The following is an 18,713-nucleotide window of genomic DNA, read 5'->3' on the forward strand; positions in this document are numbered from 1 at the left end:
GCTATTAAAAAAGTTAATAAACTTGACTCAATTCATTTCACTATGTGAAATCCACATGACTCTAGCTTTAATGGCAAGTATTTATTAAACACTTGTGAAAAGCCCATCATTTTCTCAGAAGCTATGGAAAATATAACAGCAAAAGACACAATTTTTAACTAATATAACACTGTGTGTTAACTGGAATTAAAATAAAAACTTAAATTAAAAAAAAGACAATTTTCACCTTTAGATGATACAGTCTCTAAGATGAGATGGGTTCAAAAGGAAGTGCACAACTGGAGGACCTCACCCACAGCTCTGAGCACCCAGGCTCCTCTAGTCTCATCAGATCTAAAAGGCTGCTCCCTCTGCCCAGAGCAGTAGACATCTTCCCTCTCTGTGTGCCCCCCATCTCCGGCCAGCTGGAGGCCAATGCTTCAGGACCCAGCTTAGTCACGCCACATGCAGATTACCAAAGGCTGAGTTAGTTACGTGCTCCATGCATTTCCCTGTTTTGGCAATCATCACATTCTGTAACTGCTTATTCTTCTGTTGTCTTCCCACCTAAAAAATAAAGTTCCCAAAGGGACAAACAATTTTCTGTTCATCACTATACATCCCAGGGCCTAGCACAGTGCCCAGAAGTTAATAGGTGCTCAACAAATACAGCCACTTACATCAACAGCTTCTGTGACAATAACTCTTAATTCCTGGTGGTCTACCTAAAACAAAGGTTACTAGATTCACCCAGGGATCATTAAATAATTCTTTTAAAAATCACTAAATCAGGACTTCAGATAGTCTATACAATAATTTCTAATAGCCACAGTCATACAGCAAGAGAAAGTGTATTTTAGAAACGTGGAAGTTTTTGAATATTCCAGAACATCTCATGAACATCAAATAGATGTCATATAATGTGGCACCCAATGTCTGTTCAGCAAATAATGTTTAAAAAATACGCAAGAATGCAGGGGTGCCTGGGTGACTCAGTTGGTTAAGCGACTGCCTTTAGCTCAGGTCCTGATCCCAGGGCATCCAGCCGGCTTCCTGCTCAGCAAGTCTGCTTATCCCTCCGCCCCGCCCCCCCCCATGCTCGCATGCTCTCTCTCTCTCTCTAATAAATAAATAAATAAAATCTTAAATAAAAGAATGCATTAAAATCTGCCTATTCAACTTCTTTCTAACTCGAAGAATTCATTAATCTACCCAACTGCCCTCCTTCAGTATTTGCCACAAGGAGCCAAAACTCTCACTAATCACCTCTATGACATTATAAAAAGGGGTTTAATTTCAACATTTTATAAATAACTTCTATTGAACCTTAATTTTTTTCTATCTACCTGTGATTTTTTCTTCCCATTTGATTTTTAGTATTTTAAAATCCTACTAAAAGCCAACTCTATATCATTCTTTCCCTCTTCCTTTTGAACAATCAACACTTCATTTTCAAATCCCTCTTTTAAATGCTCAATTTAGGGGTGCCTGGGTGGCTCAGTCAGTTTAGTGACTGACTCTTGATTTCAGCTCAGGTCATGATCTCAGAGTTGTGAGATCAAGCCCCGCATAGGGCTCTGTGCTAGGTGTGGAGCCTGCTTAAGATTCTCTCTCCTTTTCCCTCTGTCCCCCTCCTTGTGTTCTCTCTCACTCTCTCTTAAAAAAAAAAAAAGGCTCAATTTAATCTTCATACTTAGTATTTCCAATCCTCTAATGTATTCAAACTCACTTTGTATACCATAAAAAGTAACAAATGCTGGAGGAAAATGGCCCTCTGCTTCAAAATCGAACTTCCTACTAAATGAGTATTATTTATATCAAAATCACTTCGTCTATTAACTGGAAACAACTATTCATCCAGTCTTCTCTACATTTATAGGTTTTTCTTTTTAACTAAAGAAATCATAACAAAAGCACTAAGGCAGATCTCAGGGAAAAAAGCCTACTTTTTTTTCATTTTTTACATGCAGCCGCCTACAATTGAAGCTCTTTACCCCAACTACAAAGGTGAAGTTCACATAGCCTTCACTCCCTGATATTTGTTGTAAGATATAGAGGAGGGGCACCTGGGTGGCTCAGTTGGTTAAGTGTCTGCTTTCATCTCAGGTCATGATCTCAGGGTCCTTGTATCGAGTCCCATGTTGGGCTACCCACTCAGTGGGGAGTCTGCTTCCTCCTCTCCCTCTGCCCCTCCCTCTGCTCGTGCTCTTTTCTCAGATAAATAAAATCTTAAAAAAAAAAGATATATTGGGGCACCTGGGTGGCTCAGTCAGTTAAGCGGCTCCTTTAGGCTCAGGTCATGATCCCAGCATCCTGGGATGGAGCCCCGAATCACCGAATGGAGCCCTGAATCGCCAAATCTGGATCCCTGCTCAGCAGGGATTCCGCTTCTCCCTCCCCCTGCTCTTGTGCTTTCGCTTCTTCTCTCTCCCTCTCAAATAAATAAATAAAATCTTTTAATAAATAAATAAAATAAAAAGATATATAAAGTCCACATGATCTTAATCAAATTCTTACAGACCCTAATATTTAAACACTACTGCATGGTCTAATCCATGAAGAAGAAAAGCTATACCCTAAGCTCTACTTTTTTTTTTTTTTTTTAAGATTTTTATTTATTTGCGAGAGAGAGAATGAGAGGGAGGAGGGTCAGAGGGAGAAGCAGACTCCCTGCTGAGCAGGGAGCCCTATGTGGGACTCGATCCCGGGACTCCAGGATCATGACCTGAGCCGAAGGCAGTCGCTTAACCAACTGAGCCACCCAGGCGCCCCGGCTCTACTTTTTAACACATGATCAGTAATCACTTCAAAAAAGAAGAAAAAAATCCCAACCATACTCAATTTATTAACAGCAACTGTAGATATTACCTTCAGCTGTGGAAGTAGCTTGTTTGGAATACAAGTGGATCTATGCTCCCGTAAAGAAGAGAATGCAAGTAATTAAGCACTTCTTAGAGCAGCAGTAGAATATATACCCTTATTTATTACCAAAAGGCAAAAGTAATCATTACTAGGAACAGTCTCACAGAACCAATATTTTCATGGCAAACATATCCATATACTGGAATTCAAGAGCAGGAAATAACAGTTAAGTGTAAAATCTTAAAAACACCCTCTTAGGGGCTCCTGGGTGGCTCAGTCGGTTAAGCGTCTACTTTCGGCTCAGGTCATGGTCCCGGGGTCCTGGGATCGAGCCCCACGTTGGGCTCCCTGCTCAGCGGGAAGCCTGCTTCTCCCTCTCCTCCTGCTTATGCTCTCTCTCTCTCTCTCAAATGAGTGAATAAAATCTTTAAAAAAAAAACAAAAAAAAACCTTCCTTGATATTCTATGCTGAGTTTAATTAGAAAATAAAATGTTTTCTTTCCATAGTTTCTTCTTTACAAATATAGAGGAATAAGACATTAGCAGGGAGAAAAGACAAGCTTTTGACAAAAGCAACCTATGGCCCTTTCAGTCTCCCCACAGCAACACATAAACCAATCTGACCAAAATATGAACATTATTCTCTTTGGGACTGCCATGTACCACATCCATGTGGAAACTCTGTATGTCATTACTGTTCTTTCGAGTCTCGTGTTTCAGAAGCGTGTTCATTCCACTGCCACAGCATTTTCCCCTAATTGCTATCTGTAATTTTATATTCTACCCCCTTTTAAGAGCTAGACCAACAACATACCTTACAATGTAAATCAGCACCTAAATTCCCAGAATGTTAGCTTTCTAATATATTTAATACAATGAAAAAAAAACCATTTACTTATCCCAGAGTCATATACTTTCAGGTTTTAAAAAACTTTTCTCCCCATTTTAAGCTTTTGTTGAAGTAAGTTTTTAATTCAACTTCATGGAGCTAAAAAAGGTAATGAGATACTAAACAGTTGAGTGTACTCACTAAAAAACAAAACCAAAAAACTAACATCCCACATATAAATGTGAAAAGTGGTAAAATTGGACTCGGAAATGATGAAAATCTGCCCAATGATGTGATCTGAAGAAAAAGATCAGGGGGAAAAATTGTCTATCATCTCAAAACATAAATAATACTCAGCATAATTAAAGTTCAAAATTAAACCAAGTAAGTGCTTACTGAATATCTATGCTCAAATAAGTCTGCATAATGAATTTAAATTAAAAATGGCCTTTACACTAGTTGAGTTCCTTAGCTGATTCATTTAAGGATAGTTTATGTAGCAGTTGAGAGCACTCTTCGGCTCTAGCGGGTATCAGAGATGGTGCTCCAATCTGGTTCTGCTAATTACTAGGTGTGCGACCTTGGGCAAATTATTTAGGTTCCAGTTTTCTCATATGTAAAGAGAGGACTATAACAGCATGTACCTCACTGAGTCGTTTAGGAGAATTAAATTAGGTATTTCATGAACCATACTTAGCACGGTACCCAGCACGTGGTAATCACTTAATCTTAACTACTATTAGAAGCAGTAAGTAGTAGTTTATTGGTATTATCATTTTAATCTAGAAGCTGCAGGGCTAAAATGCACTCTGCAGCTGCTAGTGCTTTTCTGAATGGTACAGGGTTATTCTCCATTAAGTCAGGCCCTCCTACCTTCTTGGGGCTAGGGTAACAGAATCCACTAAGAATTGTTTCCTATAATCTATATTAAGAATCCAATGTTAAAAATATTTTTTACCTTCTACACAGCATCTATATACTGATATTCTTGTGGTGGAAAATACTAATGAGCAGTGCCTGATCTGGTTACAGCATTTATGAGCTCCATATAACAATCCTTTACAACAAATGCTGAGTTCCTATCCATGCCACAGTCACTCTCAATCGTTACAGAAACCCTATACTGTAGGACCATTAGAAAAACTAAGTTATAACTATAGTCCTCAAAGTTCTTTTGTTCTAAGAATCTGAAACTAAGGGTCTCTTTGTTGCTAAATTTCACATACACTTTTCCATCCTTATCTTACTTAACCTCTCTGCAGCATCTGACACTGTTGACCACTTTCTCTTGAAAATCTCTCCTTTCTGGCAGCTCAGTGGCTTCCTTTTTCTTGCTCCCACACTTAAATGTCAATATTCCCCAAGATTTTCTTCTTCTTAGTTTGTAGGGATGCAAGATGAAATGCCTAAATGCGCCACAAGGGCGGGCCAGGGACAGACTGGCAAACTTTGCTCATCTAAAAGGGGCTCACTCAAACCAGCTCCAGCAAGTTGTCGTGATTTTTAAAAAAAGAAAAGAAAGAAAAAAGGGGGAAAAAAACGCAGACCCAAGGTTTCTAAATCTTAGCGACTTTTCAAAAGGTCGAAATCCAGGTTTTCCCACAAAATGTTAGCAGCCCATTAAACTGTTAAAATAAAGATGCCTGACTGAACTTGAGCAAGTAAATCTATTTCCTCATCTATGAAATGGCAGTGATAAAGTCACAAACACAAAAAAAATGAATCAAACAAAACATTTCTACAGCCTTTCATTTTACCTTCCACTCTACATCTCCCCCCAGACTACAGGTTATGATCCCAAGTTTCAAGCCACATGCACGAACTATAAACATGCATAAATGCATTCTTCTGGAGAAGAATCCACAGAGTTCATCAGATTCCCCCAGAAGATTAAGAACCAGACTAAGCCAAATGTTTCTGCTTCTACAGCCTCAGCTGTCATCCCTGTGCGGATGATCCCCCAATCTACGTCGGGCCAGCCTATGCGGACCACTTTACCTCGGTGAGCAGTCTCTCCACTGACTTCTCTCCATTTCCACTGTCAATGCCAAGGCCTCAGTTCCAACCTTCCATCTCTTCTTTGCAGCTGCCTCACTGGCCTGTTCCAGTCTTGCCCTCCTTCACTCCACTCTGTACAACTCGGATCCTCTAAAACGTAAATAATTTACTTGGCCAAAGGCCTTCAGGATCTGCGTAGGAACGTAAAAGGAATCCAAACTCCAGAGCCCACCACGTAAACTCCTTAGGACCGGGCCAGGAAGACCTCTCCCCCTCCCACTATTTATTCCTATTCCTACTACTCCTACAATTTGCAACACAGAATACTCTTTTGTCCTCAGGCATTTATTCATAGGAGCAGGTCCCACCTCTTGGAATGCCTTTCTAACTCCTCCCATTCGCTTACGGCAGAAACCCTAGAAATCCTGGAAAGTCCTTCTTCTCTTTAAGGCTTACCCCTAGGCCAGAATAAATAGGTTTTCTTCCTCCAGGCTAATCTATCCCTTATCATTCAATGTGGTGAATGTCAGCCTTTTTTTTTTTCCACTAGACTAAAAACTCCTCAAGGGCAGAGAATGTGTCTTTGTATTACAAGGCCACAGCGACCAAGAGGAAGCTAATCCTATAAAGTGAATGAGACGACACTGGTTCTGGCAACTCCCATCATGCCTCAGGTAAACATCCCACCCTCCCAAGGTAAGCCCACCAAAATCACAGGCTAGGGCTTCCTCAAAGCTATGCAGGACATACCCAAGCAGGCCGAGAACTGCAAGAGCCTCAAAGGAGCAACTAGAAGTAAACCCACTTTGCCCGCTGGTGCACTTACCAATCCTTTACATCTGCCAACTCACAGAATTCAACAGCTAGACCACCATCGAGCTGCTGAGACTTCTAGGAACACACTGCCAACTTTTTACTGGCACAAAAACAGTTATTTGCCCCATGAAGGTAATTATACTATTCTATCTGTACTCAAATACTTACTAGTATTAGTAATATCTGCAGAGCCAAGAACTTATTCACATTGAAAAAAATCTCACATCCAGAATAGTAAAAATCTTTAGAGGAAAATATTATATAAAAGTCATGCACCAGGCACCATTCTAGAAACTATGTGCGATTCCTCATTTAATGGCCACAGCAACCCTATGGAAAAGGTATTATCACCCCTTTTCACAGATGAAGAAACTGAGACTTAATGAAATTAAGCAATTCGTCCCAGTCACATGAGATTCGAGGCCAGTTTGACGTCAGAGCGCAAATGCTTAGCCAACACAAAACTACACAAAGCTGTTAAATGGAAGATCCTAAGATTAAGTTCCATGTACACGCAATCACACAAGGAGAGAAAACACAACAAAAAATGTTAACAGTGGTTAGTTACCTCCTGAGCGTGAAAAATAGGTCTGAGTGGGATGAAAACAAGCACGTATAACTTTTAGTCAGAAAAAAAGCAAACAAGCCAATAAGAGAGGTGCTATTTAAATGGTTTTAATAAAAAAAGGTTAAGGTGGGTTAGGGGAATAGATAATGAGGACCTACTAAGAGCCAAGCACATGGGCTATCTCATCTAATCCTTATATCAGAAAATGTTATATTTCCATTTTACAGATAAAGAAACCAATGATTAAGAAACTCACCCCGTGGAAGAGCTGGGATCAGAACCCAAAGCCCAGTCCAAATGTGTCTGACTGCAGGATACCACGCGACAAATAAAATTTAACCGAGAAGCTGTTCAAAAACAAACCACATTCTGGGAAAGAATCAGAACCAAGAAGCCTGGCATAGTAAGTGAAGGTGGGAAAAGATAGAGGCCTACGGTTTTTAACTTTCAGCTTTAGTCAATAGTTATCTCTGCAAGTGTCTCAAAAGAGCCAGAAGCATTATCTCTAAAATCAGCCAGGACAGTGAGGACTCTGGGACAGACCCATACCTGAAGGGAGTGGGAAGGAGACTCCACTGCTGTTTGTTTTGCAAAGCAGGATGGCATTAGCATAAGTTACCAGGACTTAAATGTGACTCCATTGTATAAGCAGCAGAGTATCTGCTTTGGGGACAATTGGCTGCCTCCAACCCAGTCTCACCTATTCATCTATTGTTTACAAGTTACCAGGTGTGTGGGGGGAAAAACGGGGTGTTACGTGTCTGACAATATTGCTAACTGTATTCAGATATAAATGACCTCTCATTATTCATAACTACCGTTCCGAAGCTGGATAGTGAGAGCTGTGAACCCTTGGGAAATATCTCAGGTAAGAATGAATGGATCAGCACTTTTTTTGAAACCTCATGGTTAATTTTGAGTGCTCTGACTTTGAAATTTTAAAATCCATATAAACTAAAATTTCATTTCTCTAAAATAGTAGTATTTCGTTTCTCTAAAATGATTTGCTGAGGAAAATAGCTGGGGTGGGAGTATACAAATTTCCTTATACAGTCTTTCAGAGGAAATAAAATGTGATTATTTCAGACTTACAAATTAAAATAAACATCTACTTTTGAAACTAAATATTTAATAGTGAAAAATACATTACCTTCGCAATTTAAAATTAATTCAATTTTTTGCCCTGAAAGTCTTATTAGTTTCAAATAAAATGTAACTTTGAAAAATATCAAAGCCTCCATTCCCTCAGGAATAATAAAGTAGCCCACGAGGTGATTAGATTAGGAAATTTATGTAGGTTTGGGACAGGAGGGGAAAAAGTAGAAAACTTTCAGGATTTGTACATATAAGGCTTTTGAAAGCTTAGAAATGTAAAGTCGACAATATACCTTAAAGATACCAAATTACGGGGCAAAGAGATCTTTTTAAATCCTAAAATGTTCTAGGAAAAAAGACTCACTGAATGATTTCTTCCATCCAACATGCTCTAAAAATAAGGGGAAGCTATAATAGAAGTAACAATTCCGGGTACACAAGTCTATGAAAATATCCGAGTCAATACGCAATTTCAATTCATCAATAAAGTTAAACAACCATTAAATGCAATTTGCATTTTTGTATGAAATCCATACAACCTCAAATATCAAGCTTTCCTTAAGTAAAATGCTAGCTGGCTGGGTATCTATCATTGTGGAGAAACAGAAGGAGTTTTATTTTAGGCAGACAAAAGGAAAAGAAGCCACACTTAGTAAGAATCACAGAAGGAGTCTCACTTCCACGCCTGACAGAAGTCAGACCAAGTCATGGGTTATCTATTGCTCTGCAAGTGGTAGCTTTTCACTAGGTAACAGTGCTCTGGGGGGGTGTGTGGTCAGAATGTGGAACACCTCTGCCTGTGAACTACAGCCTGATATCAGGCAGGACACGCGCACATACACAGCACATAATGCCCGAGGTCCACTAAAAAAAGAAGGGGGGGGGAGGGAAGAACAATCGAAAGAGGAAAAATAACCTCCAAACTTGCCCACACCAGGGGCTGGTCGCGGGGGGGGGGGGGGGGGGCAGGGGACATTAGCATTTCCACTTCCATACCAAAGAACAACCAGAAGGAGGTTAAGTGTAACCACAGGAAACATCCCATCCCTGAAAACCAGGAAATCTAGATTTGGAAATTTAAGTTTTTGACTTTTTTTTTTGCAACTTTCAAAGCTCATGGCACCAAAATAAAGCTAAAATTAAATCCGTTTAAACATAGAAACAAAAAATTACCAAAACCACACTGTGTCAGCTATGCTCAGTTCCCTGAGGGCTCTTCCACTGACCCTTCCGAGTTGTGGCAATAACAAGTTTCCTTAAAATCCCCATTTTTCTATCTCCAGGGTCGAACATAAGAATATCACATAAATCCAAATAGTTATCGTCGGAAATAAATAAACTACTCGTCCTTAAACTGCAGACCTTGTTTCAGGAGCTGCCCTGCCCACCTCCTCTCCCTCCTCCTAATTTTTAATGCTTCCAAGCGTTCTGACAACTAGGGTCTCCCCCTTGGGTTCTGTTCATGTGTCTGATTTACCAGACACTGACCAAATAGGGCAGGAAACTCCTACGTCTGGGGGCTGCTCCAGAAATCCAGCCCCCTCTAATGACAGTCTCCCTACGTCTTTCGCTCTGCGGGGACCGTCCAGAAAAGGGGGGCTTGAGACCCAAAGGAGTCCGGGAGGAAAGGAGGGGGGGTGCCTAATCTGAAATGAACACCCCCGGTTTCTGGAGTAAGGGCTAAAAAGGCGGTTAGGAGAGCCTGCCCAGTAGAAATACCACCTGAATTTACCTCCTCCTTTCTCACAGCAAAAGCCCAGTCACTAACTAATAAGCTAAGAAAAATCCCTGGAAAACTTTTCCAAACGGGCAGAGAAGGCCCTCTCCCAGCCCGTGGGGGTTCCGGGGGGAACCGGCTGGAGTTTGCAGCCCAGGAAGGGCTCGCCGGGGAGTGGGGTGGGGCGCGGGCGAGGGGTACAGGGGCGGAGTACCTTCAATGGACAGGAACTGGCAAAGAGTTGCAAAATAGCCGAGTGCTCTCCCCCACGCCCTCGGGGGTCGCGGGCGCTAGGACCAGGGCTCCCCGAAAGGAGGGCAACCCCCAATTCGGGCCTAAAAGGAAACTTTCCGGGCCGCGGCTGCACCTGACTCCTCACCGCCCCTCCACCCCACCCCACGCCCGCCAGGCCGCCCGCCCCGCCCCGGCCTGGCCGCCCGGAGCGCAGAGGGGGATAAATAAATTCAACGATTACCGGAATCGAGGGGGGTGGGGGGCGTCTGCGAGAGACTAAGGGGAAGGGGCGGGCGGGTGCCCATTCCCCACTCCTAGGCCCTGACGCCCCTGTCCCGGCAACCCGGGCCTGCCGCCCCGCTGGGGAGCCTCCCGGCCGGCGCACGATTCGGCCCCGCAGCGCCGCCGTCCCGCTCGGAGGCCCCGGGGGAGCCGGAGGGGCGCGCGGAGGCCCGTGGTGCCGGGGCAGGGCGCGGCCGCCGCGGGGCCCGCCGGCCCGAGGCCTAGCCGGCTCCCCCCACCCCCCGCCCCGGCCCACACCCCCACCCCGGCCCGCGCAGGCCGCGCCGCTCGCCCGGCTCGGGCCGCGGCTGGACCCCCGCCTGCCCGCCCGCGCGCCGCCGCCGCCGCCCGTGGGCGCCCCCAGGCCCCGCGGCCCCCAGCCCCCGCCACCCCGGCGCCGGCCCCTCTCACCCTTTCATTCTCTGCCCGGGGCCTGACGCGGGCCGGCGAATCCCCGGCCTCACGTAAGCGCGCTCGCCGCCCGCCCTGCCTGCGCGGCCCTGCCCGCCGCCCTACGGGAGCCCGGGGATGTGGGCCGGGCCTGGGGCCGCCTCTGCTTACCTTTCAGCTGCTTTTTTTTTTTTTTTTTTTTTTTTTTTTTTTTCCTCCTTCCCCCCTTTTCCCTCGGCCGGGCTGACAGATCAGAGTGAGAGGCGCTGGCAATGGACTCGGAAGCTCGGCTGCCGCTGCTACTGCTCTCCCCTGGGCTCCGGCGAGAGCCTTTCCCTGTCAAGCAAGAGGGGTGAGGATCATATTTTTATTTTGGAAACTAAAAAGTGCTCCCAGGGTCGGTGATTATTAAGGGGAAATCCCTGAATATACTCTCCAGCCAAGAAGGCAGGGCTGCCGGGGCTGCACAAGAAGAGGCAGCAGCCTCCTATAGCACCACTACAGGCACTGCGAGGACATAACACCAGAGAGCCGCTCCTCTGCCCTCCGAAACGACAACTTTCCTACCATCTTGGAGGCAGAGGAAAGGGGGGCCGGGGGGAAAAGTGCACCCGCTGCCGATAAAGTACACACTTCTACTTCTCATCTCTGGAAAAAAGTCCACACCGGCCGTCTACACCGGCGCCTGGGGGAAAAAGCAGGGAAGAAACTGGGGGCGCTTGAGAAACGTTTTCAGTTGCTCCACGGGGAAAAATGTTTCTGCATCTTCTGATGGAAAGAAATCTTGACAAGACACAGGTTTTCCGGTGATTATTGTTTTCTGTTTTCTATTTAATTTTTTTTTCCCATGTCGGGGGCAGTGGTATTTTCTTTTCTTTTCTTTTTTTCAGGCTAATCATGATTTTTCTCCATTGCAGGTCCAAGTTCTGTGTCTGGTGGTCAGGTTATAAATTTGTGCTTCAAGAGACTTCATAGCCACTCTATGTCCATTTGTCTATTTATATGTTTTTACAGGTATATTTACAGGTTGCCTTCTGTATAAAAATGGGGATTATATATTCCCCTCAAAACTGAGATTGCTGAAAGACAATTGTAGGGATGTCTTTTGTCTCCTTTTCTCAAAGCAATGTAAATAAAACCTATTGACTGTCCAGAAAGGCATGATACAGCTGTTTATTTTTCACAGTGCAAATAAAGGCAGAGATCACGGAGAGGTTAAATACAACTTAGGTATAACTGACCAGATTCCTGGAAATGATTCTAATTCTGTTAGGGTCTCCCCAGGAAGAAAGGTTACTGTGCAACTGGAAAGAGATTTGAAAGACAGCTTTAGATTTTCTTTAAAACTGCTTATTAAGAGACTTTGCTTATTATACCCAGATACTGGCTTTTCTAATTAGATGCTTTAGCTCTTTGGTGCCTTGCATGTGTTGCTGCCCACTTTCTGTGTCACAGAATGGAAAAATGTGTGTTTTTGTTAGAGTTGCTGGGTTGTTGGTTCATAACTTCCAGTGTGCTGCCCGCCTCTATAAATTACTTTTAATATATTGCAGTGGATGTCACGGGTCTACTTTTTTTAATGAGCAAAGCTTAGTAGATGAGTGGGATCAAAGTTACACAAAGCTGAGGAAGCACAGAGGTGAGAGAAGCGTGCCGCCCCCTTGCAGCAATTCCCACAGAACTCTTATTGGAGGAGAGTAAATTACAGAGATGTTTTTCTATTTTTGCGAAGAGGAGAATGCCAGAAAATGACCAGAGGATCTTTTTGTATGTTCTACAGGGAATGATGAATTGAATCTTGAACTAAAAGTTATTTTTCTGACATATGTTGGCTAACCTAGTGGGAATGGATTTGTAATATTAGTGCCTTGAATCAGCAGAATATTTAATTTCTTTCATTTAAAATGTATTGTAGAGCACTTAGAAATAACTGATGACTCCACTTAAAAATGTCTCTTTCTTTGAGCTTCCAAATTTAGAAACTCCCATAACGTTAAAGTGAGTTCAGATAATGCGTATATCAGATACTTATTATTTTCATGTTGACCCCCATCTTTATCATCTAAACTTGAATACAGTACCCTCTCCCTCTGCTGCTCCCCCTGCTTATGCTCTCTCACTTGCCCTCTCACTCTCAAATAAATAAAATCTTAAAAAAAAATCTAAAGTGATTAAAGTAAAATTAACTGATTCTGATCATCTTGGAAACCTCAACTGTGAAATTGTGTTCTATTTACAAGTTTTTAAAAAACATTTGGAGATCAAACACATTGGTCATAACAAGGAAATTACTTCCCTTAACATGGAACCCAAGTGGACTTGAAAAACGTGTTTCGAACTTGTTCTTATATATGATGTGACCTTATAGGTATGCTTTGCATTTTTCAAGAAATTAAGATGTGTTCACTTTAAGCTGACTGCACCCTTTTATGCAATCCCTCTTGTGTCCCGCAAACTTATTTGCATGATAGGGATACGGGATATGATGCATAATCTTAGTATCTCAGTGTCTTTCTCTTTATAAAGCATGACTTACTTGTACATGGCTATAATCCCAGATGTTTATCCACCAGCTGAGCTAAATAACCCAGACGGGGAATTACAGCCTAACCAAGAAAGAAATCTCACTACGTTTGCAATATTGGTGAATTTGATTGGTCAGTATTTCGGTTGATAATTGAACTCATATTAGGTGCTGTGTCTCCATAATTCCTAGAAGCTGCAGGTGGTAACAAAACTACTGACATAGTTGGGGTACCTGGGTGGCTCAGTCAGTTAAGTGTCTGCCTTTGGCTCAGGTCATGATCCCAGAGTCCTGGGGTCGAGTCCCGCATCGGGCTCCCTGCTCCTTGGGAGCCTGCTTCTCCCTCTGCCTCTCTCTCTCTGTCTCTGTCTCTCATGAATAGACAAAATTTTTAAAAAAAAGAAAAAAAAAAGAAAATACCACCTATATCGTTAAAAGGTCTTACTCATTGATTGTTTGGATTTAAAATGAAAGATTTATGTGTGTTTAATATATTAGATGTCTTTAAGCAATAAACCCATGCCTTTGTTGGCAAATGTTTGCTGACAGAATTGAGTGTTTAAAAAGACACTGACGGCAGACATGGTTATACAAATTATACATGGAGTTTTCAAGGGGGGATAAGGGTACGGGTATGAACCTTCCCTAATTATGCATTTCCAAAGACAGACTCTAAAGTCATATCAGGAGTCCCTAGCCAGTGTAAAAACTCCCAAGGAGGTGAAAAGGTAGAAGTAGGTTGTGTGTACAGAGCCTGAAAGTTTTCAAAACCACACTATTATGATGGCCATAGACACAATTGTTTTTCACTTTACGCATTTCTGTTTTGGAAACATTTGTTGGTAATGTTTCTATCTAAAACAAAGATTCGGTTTTATCGTGGTTACGGTGCCCTGCAAGAAAATGTTTCTGAGACAAGCGTATTTGGCAGACATCCATGTCATGGTTTTAGATTATTTGAGTATGAAATTTCTGTAATATAGATTCAGCTGTAGTCAAAACACACATGATCAGGTCATCTCCACATTCTAACACCTAACCCAGGGGCACTGAGACCTGGAAATTCCCACCTGATGCCATGCCAGAAACCAAGAAAGTCTTTTTTTTTTCTTTTTAATCCCCATAAGGGCCAAAAGATATCCTCCAGGAACCCGTTGGTCACTGGCAGCAGCAGGGACGAGACGTGTCCCTAGTGCCATTTAACTGCCTTATCATGCTTTCGGCAGAAGAATGTAACCTAGCCTAGGCTGTCGGCCTTCTGGGGATGTTCTGTGGACTACCAGCCTACAGTAAGGAAAACAACTGTCTAACCGAAGTTGTGGTTTAAGTAATGATTAGTAAAAAGAAACACCCAAAAGCAGTATTAATGATTGGATTTGAGTAGAATTATAAGTGATTGTCAGCCTTTTCTATAATTTGTAATGAAAAACTGTCCCAAAAGTGGTGGTTTAGCTAAAACATTATAGTAGGAAGAGAAATCCATAGAGCCCTCAGAATAACAGGCAAAGTTCAACACAAAGATCACAGTGTTCGCTTCTGCTACATTCCTGGTGAAACGAGCTTTTTGTAGACCCACTGGGAACTTAACCACTATTTCCATGGGAAAATAAATTCCAGGTTCCAAACAGCTAATCAACAGTGATGTTCTGGAACACGTTCATTAATAAGTTTGGACTTCTTGTACTGTAACGTCTTTGTCATGTATTTGTTATAGGTGGCCAGAATTCAATAGTGAGTGTGGGAAAAAGAAGGAAATTTATTCAATTAAAGTAAGGAGTTACTGTTGTTTTAAAAAGATTTATTTATTGGGCGCCTGGGTGGCTCAGTTGGTTAAGCGACTGCCTTCGGCTCAGGTCATGATCCTGGAGTCCCTGGATCGAGTCCCGCATCGGGCTCCCTGCTCGGCAGGGAGTCTGCTTCTCCCTCTGACCCTCCCCCTTCTCATGTGCTCTCTCTCTCATTCTCTCTGTCTCAAGTAAATAAATAAAATCTTTAAAAAAAAAAAAAAAAAAAGATTTATTTATTTTAGAGCGAGAGCAAGTGGGGGGGGACAGAGGGGGAGAGAATCTGGAGCAGACTCCCTGCTGAGTGCAGAGCCCCACACGGGGCTCTATCTCACCACCCATGAGATCACAACCTGAGCAGAAACCAAGAGTCAGTCACTTCACTGACTGCGCCACCCAAGGCGCCCCAGTAAGGAGTTACCTTTAACACAATTCAAATAGGGGCGCCTGGGTGGCTCAGTCATGATTCTGGGAGTCCCGGGATCGAGCCCCGCATCGGACTCCCTGCTCAGAGCGGGAAGCCTGCTTCTCCCTCTCCCACTCCCCCTACTTGTGTTCCCTTTCTCACTGTATCTGTCAAATAAATAAATAAAATCTTAAAAAAAAAAAAACAATTCAAATAGCTTGATTCAAATTCAGGCGAGGAAGATTATCAAATTATAAAAGGGTAAGGCCAGTTGTACACCAGGAGGGAAGACCTCAGTAACCAAAAATTACACTTTTTACCTTAACTCTATACATTGGTGTTTCTGTTTTATGCATGTCTGGGTGCTTATATGAGCTTACAAGTAGGTATTTGCATTTTGTTTTATTAAGGAAAACCAGAAAGAGAAAGAAATGAGGGGATAAAAGTCAATAAGATTCTACTAAAAATGATCCAACCTCATTCTTCTGTTAGGCTGATGCTGTTTTTCGCCCCACACAGCAAGTGATGGCCATTTTTGTCTTGATGCCCCCGTTCCCACTCTGCTTTGATGCCTTGCTCAAAATCTTGTCCCTGAAGCTTTGCGGTGCCAACCTGAGTCTACAGTGACCTTATTCTTACTTTAATGCCTTGAGTTGTTTTCTAGGTATTTGGGGGGTTTTGTTTTGTTTGTTTGTTTCCACATGTGTTCCTCTTGTGCAAAAGAACGTGAAGTGATTAGGAGCTCGATCTCCAGTCAAGGCCATCTGGTTTAGGAACTTGGCTTTACCACTTTCCTTGGTAGTGTGATCCTGGGCAAGCTCTTTAACCTCTGTTTCCTCATTTGTCAAAATGAGAGTAATAATAGTACCTAGGTTACTGTATTGTTGTAAGGATTAAGTGGCATAGTTCAGGAAAGGCCCAAGGCAGGGTCTCCAGCGCGTAGTAAGTGCTATGTAAAGCTGCCCTTCTTGGTTGCTTGCCAATAAACAGCTTACAGGCAGTGTGGCTCAAGGTCAGGGAGGACTGTTTTGTTTTTGTTTTGTTTTGAAACACTACCAAGACAGTGGGCTCAGCAGCACTCGTCACAAGTTGACCTCAACACAGAAAAAGATGAAAGGAGATTAAGATTATGGCATACCAAATATCTACGTTAAAACAGAAACAGTCCATTGATTTTTTTTTCCAGATAGTTTTTTTTCTTAAAGATTTTATTTTTAAGTAATCTCTACACCCATCATGGAGCTTGAACTTACAACCCCAAGATCAAGAGTCGCATGCTTTACCAACTGAGCCAGATGGGCACCCCTTCAGGTAGTTTTGAATACCCAGATAGTTGACAGTCTGCAATAAAGAATATTAAGTTTAGCTGAGATTTTGGTGTCCTTCAGACTCAATCAAGGTGTTAAATATAAAATGGGGTACAGGAAGAGTACCCACAGAATGCACAGCAGGAGAATATTGTGACCAGTTAAGCCCTCTTTGATTAGCCACTCTAAAGAATGAGAAATGCATTTAAGTTTCAGTATGAGGTATTGAAGAAAGATTTTTCTGACAAGGAAGCATAAAAATGATTATGAATTTTTTTTTTTTTAAGATTTATTTATTTTATTTGAGAGACAGAGAGCACTTGGCGGGCAGGGACAGAGGGAGAGGGAGAGAGAGAGAGACTCATCAGCCGACTCCACGCTAAGCCTGGAGCCCAGTCCGGGGCTCAGTCTCACGACCCATGAGATCATGACCTGAGCTGAAACCAAGAGTCAGACGCCCAACCAACTGCACCACCCAGATGCCCCAGATTATGAAATATCTTCAAAAAGAGCCATCCCACAAAGGAAATAGTGGATGTTTGACATGTATAACATTTCCAACTGTTTTATCAGACAGGTATTAGTTGTTTTAAAATGCAAATACAGTGTTAGGTTAAAGTGGGGTTTAGAAAACCATGTGTGAATCCCATAGCTAATATTTACTAGCTATACAAATGGGCAAGTTCCCTAGACTCTCAAGCCTCAATGCCCTCATTCTTAAGACCACTGCTTGAATAAGATGATTTATAGGACCATGTATAGTATACTATCTGAAACTTAACCGCCACTCCATAACTGAACATTTCTATTTCTTTTCTTTTCTCTGAATTCATAGAAAGTGACTGGAATCAAAGTAGGACTTTAATTAGAAAACTGAAGAGGGGCCTTGCCCTAGAATCGATCTCCAAAGTATTGAAGAACAAATACCGTATCAATTAAAACCCTATTTACATATTTACAATTTCCTTGGAAGATTTGTGTGAGATTTCTCTGTGATTAAAGTTACTAGTACTTCTGATTAAATGAAAATTAATTTTGAAACATGTGATCAAACTATGTATTTTCACTATAAGAACAGCCTCCGCCAACACAAAGCCAGGAGCATGTACCCACTCCGCCATGTGCTGGGCTGCTAGCTGGGCATTTCCCTAGCACTTGGCTCTAACAGCAAGTGATCACAGGGGTCTCCTTGCTCAGGGTACTAGGTGATACCCTGCCCAGAGAATGGACCTCAATTCTGTGGCGTTTTGTGTTTGAAACAGGGAACTTAAGACATCAACTCAGCAGCTAATGACCTACTGAAAAGAAGAGAATGCTATAAAAGAAAATATCCAGAGTCATTGTGGTCCAAGTTTATTTCATCAAACAGTTCTCTTCGGTTACAAACACATGTATGTATCTTCATGGTGGATTGGGACAGAAAGTTGAAGAGCTCCTGCTACATATTATCAGGCTGAAATTTGTAGGGTCTTGCGGTGGTAAAGGAGTAAACCAGACAGGCCCTGTCCTCTCCTTGGCTTTACAGTTGAGGTATAGGATAAAGGTCTGAACTGGCCTGGTTGAAGGCAGTAGGGAGAGGTGGAGCCCGAGAGGAACTTGAGACCACCGGGCTTAAAAATATTAAGTTTCTTATTTTTTTCTCAACTGCTGGCCAAGCTAAACGTGTTGAAGGCAAATCTGTTGGCTCATGAGAACGCGTGATGCTGGATAGGTTATCTCATTAAATGCAAGTTTACCTTGTCATACCTCAAAGACGTGAAGAGGCCATTGTGTGGTCAAAGAATGAAAGAAAACCTGGAAACACTAGGACTCCTGTGCTTGGAAAATAAACTGAACAGGGTTGTGATTAAAGTCAATGAAGGAATTAGATCAGCTGAACATTAAATTGTTTACCAGTAAGTCAAAGATACTAAAATCTCAGG

General features: G+C 42.5%; 1 protein-coding gene and 1 long non-coding RNA gene across 6 annotated transcripts in view; one reads left to right on the forward strand and one right to left on the reverse strand.

Moving 5' to 3' along the window:
• INO80D (INO80 complex subunit D) overlaps positions 1 to 11,043 on the reverse strand; it is a 65,569-nt gene extending 54,526 nt beyond the window's left edge. Inside the window, exon 1 of one of the 4 annotated variants that reach the window (XM_036107962.2) lies at positions 10,942 to 11,043. The gene's annotated coding sequence lies outside the window, so the exon portion shown is untranslated. Of the gene's footprint in view, positions 1 to 10,339; positions 10,653 to 10,791; positions 10,904 to 10,941 lie in introns of those variants that run through there. The other 3 variants (XM_078071231.1, XM_036107959.2, XM_036107958.2) reach the window with 3 other exon arrangements.
• LOC118545625 (uncharacterized) lies at positions 10,743 to 11,927 on the forward strand. 2 transcript variants are annotated; one of them, XR_004922177.2, is made up of 3 exons: positions 10,743 to 10,844; positions 11,021 to 11,576; positions 11,688 to 11,927. It is a non-coding gene; the product is annotated as an uncharacterized LOC118545625 (long non-coding RNA). The 2 variants fall into 2 exon arrangements; XR_004922176.2 differs by lacking the exon at positions 10,743 to 10,844 and having other exon boundaries at positions 11,011 to 11,576.
• Positions 11,928 to 18,713: the final 6,786 nt, after the last annotated feature.

The sequence above is a fragment of the Halichoerus grypus genome, chromosome 4 (genome assembly GCF_964656455.1).
Source record: "Halichoerus grypus chromosome 4, mHalGry1.hap1.1, whole genome shotgun sequence".
Lineage (NCBI taxonomy): Eukaryota > Metazoa > Chordata > Mammalia > Carnivora > Phocidae > Halichoerus > Halichoerus grypus.